Here is a 717-nt window from a genome sequence, read left to right as displayed (position 1 = left end):
GGGGGGGGGAGAAAAGAGGGTAAATTCAGGGAAAATTCTCGAAAATTTTATTGTGGTCAGATCATACATAAGTTGGCTGGGCCTTTAAATTACGTGAGGCACTTAACGTAATTCTACTTAGGAAATTAATTTTTTAGACATAAAAGAGACACTTCATTTAGTTTAGCTAAAAGTTTTGGTATATCTAAAACACGTTTGAAGACATTTGTGAATGTATAGACTTCGTACTCTTCTCATATTCATATCCCTCTTATTGCAAAAGTAAATTGTAGTAAGGAAAGCTTAAAAGTTTCCTTGGTGTTGATTGAATTAAAAGAGAATTACTAGGTTTGAAGGCTGAACAAGAAGTGAATTTATTGTGACCATAGATTAAACAGTAACTATACAAACAGTTGGAGCAGGCGGTGATAATTAACAGCACAAGGAAAGTAAGAAGATGAGGCCTTTTATGGGGCAGTTACGGTAAAAAAAAAAAGTACAACGATGTTGTTACCCCACTGTAGTGAAGGCAAAAATAATGTGTGTGGCCGAAATCGAAACTTTTGGTGTGATAATGATGAATACTTTGAAATGCGAGACGGGAGCAACAATGACTCGCTAACTATAGTTTTGCCTACGACTATTACTTCTTTTGAATAATACTTGCTTTCGTACGTGGAATATTAGGATAAGGATAAGACAAGGGGATAACACAGGTATAAAATATAAATATATAAT

The sequence above is a fragment of the Frankliniella occidentalis genome, unplaced genomic scaffold (genome assembly GCF_000697945.3).
Source record: "Frankliniella occidentalis isolate FOCC.00 unplaced genomic scaffold, Focc_3.1 Scaffold9, whole genome shotgun sequence".
Lineage (NCBI taxonomy): Eukaryota > Metazoa > Arthropoda > Insecta > Thysanoptera > Thripidae > Frankliniella > Frankliniella occidentalis.
The sequence above is the reverse complement of the archived record's forward strand: the minus strand, read 5'-3'. Positions refer to the sequence as shown.